The sequence below is a fragment of the Dromaius novaehollandiae genome, chromosome 17, assembly GCF_036370855.1.
Source record: "Dromaius novaehollandiae isolate bDroNov1 chromosome 17, bDroNov1.hap1, whole genome shotgun sequence".
In the NCBI taxonomy this organism is placed as follows: Eukaryota; Metazoa; Chordata; class Aves; order Casuariiformes; family Dromaiidae; genus Dromaius; species Dromaius novaehollandiae.
Genome location: NC_088114.1, coordinates 15,830,357 through 15,838,134, shown reverse-complemented (window position 1 = coordinate 15,838,134; position 7,778 = coordinate 15,830,357). Strand labels below are relative to the sequence as shown.

Here is a 7,778-nt window from a genome sequence, read left to right as displayed (position 1 = left end):
GCATGTCACACCATGCCATGTTGTGCCACATCACACACATGCCACATTACACCAAATCATGCCACATCATGTCATATCAGGTCATGCCAAGTCACATCATGCCATGCCATATCATGCCGTGTCACATCATGCTACATCATGTCACATCATGCCATGTTATGTCACCTCATGCCACCTCATGTCACATCATGCCATGTCATGCCATGCCACATCATGCTACGTCAGGTCATGTCATGCCATGTCGTGCCATGTTGTGGCATGTCATGGCATGTCACACCACGGCATGTCACATCACACTGCATGTCACAGCATGTCACACCATGCCACGTTGTGCCATGTCTCGTCATGCCATGCCACGCTATGCCACGCCGCATCGTGTGACATCACACGGGGACCGGCTGGGGAGGCAGCGAGGAGGCCCGGCAGTGGTGGTCCCCGTGCGGGGAGGCCGGGTGGGAAGGTCCCCGCCCGTGGGGGGGATCCGGAGGCTCCCGAGCTGCTTTCGACACCCTCGGGCCCCCTTTCGGGAGTCTCCCGGGAAGCCCCGGTGGCCTCCTCGGTGCCGGCAGGAGTGGCAGCGCCGTGGGTGCCTAGGCTCGAGGCCCGGCTTGACGGGAGGCAGCAGGCGGGTGGCGGGGGGGGCCGCGGTGTCCCGCCCGGGGCTGCCGTGCGTGTCCGTGTCCCCGCGGGTGTCCCCGTGTCGGCTCAGCGCGGCCCCGCCCCCGCCGGCCGCGGCCCCGCCCCTCGGTCCGCCCGTGGCCCCGGCCCCGCCCTCGGCCCCGCCCATCGGCCCCGCCCATCGGCCCGGCCCCGCCCCCTGCCCCGGCCCCGGCCCCGCCCGCGGCCCCGCCCCTCGGCCCGGAAGCGCTGCCCCGCTCCGCGCTCACTTCCGCTGGGCCGGTGGCAGCGGGCGGCGGCGGGAGCGCGGCGGGAGGTAGGGCCGGGCCGGGCCGGGCCGGGCCTGCGGCGGGGGGTGCTTGGTCTGGGCCGCCGCCGCCGTAGCGGGGACCGGCTGCCCGCGGGGGCCTGTGCCCGACCGTGCCCGGCGGCGGCCGCTGCCCCCGGCCCTGCTCCGCTCCGCTCCGCTCGCTTCCCCCGCTGGGCCGCCTGCTGCCGCGGGCCGGGCGCCCCGCGGGCCTCCTTCGCCCTCCCCCCCCCCCCGGGGCCGGGTCCCCTTCAATCCCCCCCCCAGGGGCTGGATCCCCTTTTCTCCCCCCCCCAGGCCTTGTCCCCCCCCTCCTTGGGGGGGTCTCGGGTGGCCGGTGTCGGGGTTACAGGCCGGGGCAGCAGCTCTTATTCTGGCTCCGGTTCTCCCGGTGCTGCCGGGGCAGAGGCCGAGGGCCCCGCTCTGCCGGCCCCCTCCGTGCGGGGGTCACGGCGGGCTGCTGCCGGGCAGCTCTCGGGGCTGCGCTGCCGAAAACGCGCCTCGTTCCTCGGGTCGCTCCCTTGGGGGTGTTTGGGGTCTGCCGGCAGCAGATCCCTGCGTGGCCGGTGCAACTCGAGCCTAGCGCAGGCCCCGCGGTGCTGCCGGGCAGCACACGGCTTATCTCCGAGGGAGCCAGGGGAGCCCGTCCCCGCTCGCTTCGCGGGCGCTGCTTGGGGCGGAGGAGAAAATACTTTGCAAACGCTGCTGGGAGGCTGCTGTAGTGGGGAAGGGTCCTGGCGGCCGGGGCAGAGGCAGCTGGGGAAGCGAAAGTCGCATCCGACGCGCTCCGTCCTGCTAATTCCTGTTTTTCTTGACCTCGTTTGGAAGCTGCTGCTTCAGCTTCGCGCTGAATCCGCCCTGGCCTGGTCGCTGCCCGCGTAGCGGCGTCTGCCGAAGCGCGGTGAAACGTCGTGCAAATTCCGAGAACCCGGCGTCAAACTCCGCAAGGCGCCGTGTAAACGGGGAGCCGAGCAGCAGAGCAGGCGGGGATGCACCACGGCCGGTATCGCGCGTTCGCTGATTCCCACACAGGAGATTCTGGAAAAAAAACCCTGAAAACTTAGAAAAGGGAATTGGTGAAACACTTTGTGCCTGAAGGAAACTTGCTGTAGATTTTCCTTCTCTTCCTTCCTCTTTGCACTTGCTTTATGTCCTGTGCAGTCTGAAAAGAAACTTTGTAACGCTTGCAGGACTCTTTAATAACATGCTGCCAGGAACAGTCTGGTCTTGTAGCTGAAAGCAGTTTTCCGCCCTTTGGGGCACAGAGTTTGAGATGGTGAATTGCGTTTTAAGAAAACTTCTTTAGAGCATGGTGGAAAAAACTCTAATCCCGTTTCAGCCCCCAAATATCCCCCTCTCATTTTTTTTCCCCCTCTTGCTGATTTTGGGGTGGCCACTTCACCGTGCTGGGTGGCGTCAGGGCCGTCGGGATGGAGGCTCCTCCTGGGGTTTGGTTGTCCTGCTTTGCAGTGCCGGAAACCTGCATTTGAAGGGTGGGAGGTAAAATAACGGTGTTGGGATTGTGAATAGGCTTCTACTGGCTGGTATTTTGTACGCGAGGTGCCCCCAGCCGCAGGAGCGAGCCCCGCGAGCCGCGCTGCGGGCAGCTACGTTGCCTCCCAGAGCCGATCGCTCGGCAGGAGCTGCTCGGGCTCGAAGCCCTGCCGTGCTTTGCTTCCTCGCGGGAAGAAAATCCGCTCTGTGTGCCATTTCGGAAAACCCTCAGTCCATCCAAAGTTGAAAAATGAAGACCTTGTCTGTATATCCCGACGCCTCCGAAACAAGGCCCGCAGTGTCTCGGCGGAGCTAAGCTTGTGTTTTGGGGCTCGCTGAGGGCTCTCGGCTGACACAGGGCTGCGTTGTTGGGAGAGAAACCGGACAGACAGTCCAAAGTGCCAACATTTTGGGATCTCTATTTAATCGGTAGCTCAGCAAATGAATTCAGCTTTCACAGTTTTTGTAGCTTGCCGATGAAGTGGCTCAAGTTTGGGAACGCTGGTAAATGTGTGCCCTCCGGAAATACCCTCTCTGCGTCTTTTGGTAAGTTCGGCAGGGCAGAGCTAGCTGCTAGTTGTTAAAGCAGGGCCCCTGAAACGGCTTGTTCGCTGGGAAAGAGACCTTCTTCTCATAAGAGAAGTTCAGAAAAGCGCACGAGTTGTTTAGTAACCAGAGTGGCCAGAGAAGGAATGTGCTGGCAGTCAATCCGCCGGGTTCAAAGAGCGTCATCTGCGCCCGGCGCCGGTCTCGGTCAGCTGCTGCAGAGCTCTGGTCGTACTGTGTAAAGCGCAGGACGATTTGTGATGTTTTTCCGAGTGAAAGGCCTGAGCCGGGAAGCTCCTGAGCTTTTTACTACTTTCCCTCTGTGAGCCACCAGGTCTCGCAGACCCTCAGGGGTGTCGGGGTGGCTGTTTAATGGCATGTGGCAGCCGCACGCAGCCCGAGCGGGAGAGCCTGCCTCTTCTGGAGCACAGGGAAACACGAGAACGTGGAAAGCGGAGAGCTGAGCTCGGTGCGGGGCTGCGACATGAGAGCCTGCGCTTCGGTGCACCGCAGGATCGAGCGTGAGCAGGTGGCAAGGTCCGGCTCAAACTGTGCCAGTCATTACTTAGGAAAAAGACCTTCTGCCCTCGAGCGTCCGAGGGACCTGCGTGAGCCTTCGCAGCTTTGCACCAGCTGTGGCGAGCGGAGCTCACTCCTCCGCTGCGGAGAGCTTCAGAGGTTCGCTCTGGGGATGCGAGCTGTGCCGGTTCTGGAGGACAAAATACATGACAACCCAGTTTTTCCCTTATTTACTCCAGCAAAGTTGCTGGGACGTTCAGCACAGCTCTGGGTGCTCGGTATCTTATCCTCAGCTGCTTATTTTTCTCTTCTGTGCTTGCATTTTATCTTCCCCTGCAAGACTGCCTGTGTCTGGGCGTTGTGGTTTGCTTGCCCCAAGTGGAAGGCGCGACTCCATCCACGCCTGCTTGCTCTTTCGGGTTGGCTTGAAGCTGATTTGTTTCAGGGCAGGGAAGGAGGACTGAGCTGCATCTAGTCTGCACAGCTTCGGGTTTTGCATCAGTTATTCTGGGGGTTTTCTTTGGCCTGCTTTAGTTTTCTTTAATTCTGGCTTGGTGGGTTCCTGGCAAGGCGGAGGTTTCGCTGATCCCTCCTCTCCTGCCTTCCCGTGCTTTTTCGGAGCTGTGAGCGGGGCAGCAGCGAGGGAGTGCCCATGCTGCCGGCTCTTGGGAGTTGTCTTCTCCCGATAACCTTGAGCTGAGTGCCTTCCGTGGTTTTAGTCTCCCGTTTATTTTCTAGATTAGCTGTTTTCCTGCCAGCTTGCACTTTTGCTGTTACCCGTTCCTCTTCACTTGTCCCTCTGCTTCGGATGCTGACAGAGATCTCCAAACGCACCGGGGACGCGCACTTGGGTGGTGTTAGCGTGGCTACGTCTCCTGCGTTTGCTTTTTTCTCTCCCTTCCAGCCTGTCTCATGAGCTCGGTCTCACGAGATCGTTTAGAAGACGCGCTTCAGGAGCAGCAGGTTTCACAGCCTGCGGTGAGCCGGTGAGCTCCCGCGCTGAGCTACGGGGAGCTGCGTTTGCCGAGTGTGGGAAGAGCAGCAGAGCTTCAGCGAGCTCTCTCTCTCACTGTAACCAGAAACGTAGCTGATTTTGCTTGTGGCTTAAATGCTTTTGTCACGCTTATGTCCCTTGTTCCTCTAAAAGCCAGGCAGCACTGCTTTCCCCTGTATCCCTTCTCAAGCAACGGGTCTCTCTGGTCAAAGCTGGCAAACTTGCTTGTTGGCAGAGGAGGAGTATGAACGGTATCGGAGCCTGTGTGTCCTGTCTCCACTCCAACAGTGGGGGAATTGCCCAGTTCACACAGAAATCGGGTCGCTGCCTCTCAGTTTTCTGTTTCAAAAATGACTTGTTGCGGTACCAGATCTTGATTGTTCTTGTTCCTGGCCTGGTTTGCTCCTCATTCTGAAGCAAATCCTGGAGTTTCTCCTTCTGGAAGTCTTAGGCTTTTAATTTCCCTCTTCCCATCCACAACTTATTCTTTTAGAGAAGATGCATCCTTCCCTGGCTGCGATATTCTTTTCCGTCCCTGCGTGTGAGGCGGTGTCTGCCCACAAGCAGGGCTCGGAAGGCTAAACAGACCCAGGATTTAGCCTAAAAAGTGAAGTCGCCACCTCCTAGTGAGGTGACCACATGTGAGTTCTGTTCCTGGGCTTGGAAGAGGTTTCGGAAAGCGCAAGCCTGATGCTGCTGGAGGTAACCGAGGCTTAGCTCTTCCCAGGTGTTTTGGGGAGATGGTTTTAACGTGCCAATTCCACCGTCCCATCCTCTGCTTTGAGCGTTTCCACCGTTGACTAACGCTAGGAGAGCGTAGCAGGGGAGGTCAAAGTATCTGCAGGTTGCAAATGGTGGGTTTTTTCTCCTCCTCTGTAAGAGGAGACTAGCAGCACCAGTGACAACTTGCTTGACATCAGTTTTTTGCCTCAAACTGTGCCGGCAGTGTCCATCTCTGCGAGAGAAGCACGGTGCTGCGGTGGTTTCTCCAGCTGGTGGTTTGCAGGATCGCTTTGTGAGCGGAGCGACCCCACTGTTTCGAAGGAAGCTTTGGAAACTGATAGTCCGTCCCGGGGGCAGTTTCTTATTCACCGAGGATGATTCATTAAGCCTCCTCACATGTCAGGGCCACGGGTTGGAGCCTTCCTCCCTGAGGGAGGAAACAGCTGAAACACGCTGCGTTACGGCTCTGTGAGCAGGCGATCGGCTGCGCTGCTGCGGGACGGCTCTGCCGGAGCTGCGCGGTGGCTGTCCCTTCCTCGGGGCCGCTCTCGTGGCAGCAGCTCCTTAGCTGGAGGCCGGTAAGAGGTAAGAGCTTGGCGTCTGCTGGCCTTGGGGAGCTTCTTCCTTGGCGCTCTCCGATCAGGAGAGACCAGCTTCTGGGTAGGGAATAACTTCTTGTGCTATGTCAGCGCCTGGTGTGCCGGATCGGACCGTGTGCGCATCCGTGGGGCTGCTCGGGGCTTCTCCTTGACTTCCTAAATGCCGTTCCGCGCTCTTCCTGGCGTTGAAACTTGGTTGTTTGCCCCTGGGGAGGGCTGGAGGTACTGGGAAATACAGGTTTGGGAGGAACGTGCTCTCCCGCAGTTATGTAGCAGGGCAGGATTTGGAGGAGCTCTCGCGGCCTGGGACGTTAGACCTGTCCTTGGAGGCACCGGGGCTGCCAACAGCTCCTTTGCAAACAGGCTTTGGCCCCAGGCAGGTGGAAGAAATGTCGGCAGTGAGCATGTGGTTTTGCGCCACTACAAAGACTTGTCCTCAAAACCAATCTGAGGTGTCCTAATGGTACGTCAGCGAGGTCCGAGTGCTCTGGTCTGAAACTGGTGTGAGCGGGGCCCGTTTTGGTTGTTGGATTCTTAGTTACATGCGCTTTTAACTCCTTGAATCTGGTTTGTGGGACATCACTCACTCGGTGTCATTTTGGGGAGAAAATCGGATAAAACCTCAGTGGCCGTGGGGTCGGTTGCCTTTGCATTCACTGTTTTTGGCATCCCGAAGCTCGAGGCGCGGTGTATCTGAGAAGGCAGCGGAGCTGCTGCGTCTTGGTGGGATTTCTTTGGGGCAGCTTTTAATTGTAAGGAGTTATTTCTTTCGGCAGACTGGTTGGTCTTTGTCAGCCTCGCTGCCCTTTGGTGGCAGAAGCTGAGATGCATCAGGGAGAGGGAAAAATCACAGTTCCACCCTTCTCTAGGCGCCGGTTCAAAGCAGACGGAGACCCGAGTGCCTGCGAGAAGAGAATAAGGTGCGAGCTGCTCCGTGGCCCGCGGGAACGCCTTCCCTGAACTGTCTCGCGTGCCCTCCTTAAAGCTCACACCCGGCAGCGGTTTCGGACCCTCCCCGAGGGCCGAGCTCCAGTGAAATCGCCGCTGTCGGGGTTGTCCGAAGGGCCGTCGCATCCCGGCCCTGCAGAGCAGCCCTGCCTCGGGCTCCGACGTGGAGACTTCGGGCAGAAGAGCACAAGCAGCAGTTTGCTTCTCGGAGTCCCTTGCTGGCGCTGCAGGGCTTGGAGGAGTTGTGATGGTCAGTGGCTGTCTCTGTCTCTGAAATTAGTGGGGTTTGGGTATGAAAAAGCAGGTGTCAATGCGTGCGACCAGCTGCAAACCTTCCTGGCTAGCTTTCAGGTTTGCTTCCCAGACTACTCTGTGCTCTAGGTAGAGCAAGACTGACCGCGAGCCGGTGTGTGAACCGTGCGCGGGAAAATCGGAGGGACTGTAGTAAATCCTCCTCGTTCCCTTCCTCGCAGGAGGACGAGATCTGCAGCGAGGCAGAAAATGCTGCTGCAGCAGCAAAGCTCGGTGGCCGCTGCTCTTCGCCTGGGAATTCGTGTGGGGTAATGAACCTGGGGAAAACGGCTCTGAACCTGCCTCAGGCTGCCTAGAGCAGGGAGGAGCATCGCAACCGTGGTCGCCTCCTGCCCCCACATGCGCTTTGAGGCGAAGTCGTTGGGCTCATGGGGTTGTCCTGTGGACTATGCCAGCTTTTATCCTAGTTTTTCTTTTTATCCCATCTGGTAGCTGATGCCTGGCTCTGGCTCCTCCAGGTTGCAGGGGGAACCTGGACAGCACAGCATCTCCAGACACGTCTCTTGTGCTAACACCAGCCAGCTGCAGTGGGGTTTCTCCACTCTTTAAGCTGCTCGGTTACGCTTTAAACCGAAGCTATTTGCAAGCTCTTTCTTAGGCACGTTTGGCTTTGCTTCCTGAGTTTCAGCTCCTCCAAAGCTGCAAGGCCCTTCTCAGCTTTCACAGATGCTTCTCTGGTTACTATTTTTTGCTGTTGAAGGAAAGATGGGTGAAAGAG

The 7,778-nt window shown here is 58.8% G+C and overlaps 1 protein-coding gene across 7 annotated transcripts in view; it reads left to right on the top strand.

Annotated features, from left to right (window-relative positions):
- The first annotated feature begins 836 nt into the window (after positions 1-836).
- Positions 837-7,778, top strand: part of AP1B1 (adaptor related protein complex 1 subunit beta 1) — a 34,455-nt gene continuing 27,513 nt past the window's right edge. For 3 of the 7 annotated variants that reach the window (XM_064522346.1, XM_064522345.1, XM_064522340.1), the window contains exon 1: positions 837-934. The gene's annotated coding sequence lies outside the window, so the exon portion shown is untranslated. Of the gene's footprint in view, positions 935-3,180; positions 3,503-3,621; positions 3,644-5,765; positions 5,787-6,669; positions 6,999-7,778 lie in introns of those variants that run through there. The other 4 variants (XM_064522341.1, XM_064522342.1, XM_064522344.1 and 1 more) reach the window with 4 other exon arrangements.